The following is a 1,004-nucleotide window of genomic DNA, read 5'->3' as shown; positions in this document are numbered from 1 at the left end:
CTCTGGTGAAGCCTCTCGCTGCCCCTGCACCTCTGGCCTGTGCCCCTCAGTTCTGGCCTGTACCCCTCAGTTCTGTATGCATAAATAAATCAATCTCAAAAAAAAAAGATGTATTGATCACAAATTAGTTGTTTCTCCATATTTCTAAGAAATAAGTTTTGTGGTTTAATTTAATCATTATGGCTGATATATTGCTGATAATAAATGGGTTTTCCTGACTTTGTTATGGAAGAGGAAAGTTGGACAAAACATTCTTTAGTGAGGATACTTATAACATGTTAACATTCATTGGAAATCTGCTTATTATTGAATTTCTTTTTGTAAAAGTGAGACAGCAAGGAATTCTTAACTCTAGAGAGTGTTCTCAAATAATTCTCAAAAAATCACATCCATTGGCCAAAATATAATACTGGTTAGTCAGAAACCCTAGATGACCTTACTTGAATGAGATTCTATAAAAATGACACAATCACTTTATATCTTTCCTTTTGTTCTTTGTGACAGTCCTATGCATGTAAAATGTAGCTAATAAAAGGCAAGAATGCTATATACTAAAGAGGAAATGAAATGGAATGCATAACTATGGCTAACTCTTGAATCATGTTTACTCTGAAGTCCCTAAGCTATTTTGGCTGAGATCCTAGAAAGTTGGTAGTATGGTTAATCTTATACGTCAATTTGGAGGGTGCTTTAGTTTGAGATACCATTTAAATCAGTGACTGTGAGTAAGCAAATTGCTCTGTATCGTGGGCTTCATCTAATCTGTTGAAGACCTAGTAGAATAAAAAGACCAGTCCCCCCACCCTCACCCCCAAAGGAAAAGGGAATTTTCCAGTAGACCATGTTCAGATTTCGTCTGCACATTTGTCTGCCCCAGGTCTCTAGGTTGCTGACCCTCAGACTGGATAGTCCACTTTAGCTCTCTCCTGGCACCCAAACCTGTTGGCCCACACTATAGATTTGGTGTTGCCAGTTTCTATGACCTTCTGATCCAATTGCTTTAA

This window comes from Condylura cristata, unplaced genomic scaffold (assembly GCF_000260355.1).
Source record: "Condylura cristata isolate star-nosed mole 26May11 unplaced genomic scaffold, ConCri1.0 scaffold00009, whole genome shotgun sequence".
Lineage (NCBI taxonomy): Eukaryota > Metazoa > Chordata > Mammalia > Eulipotyphla > Talpidae > Condylura > Condylura cristata.
This window is presented reverse-complemented; position numbering follows the sequence as displayed.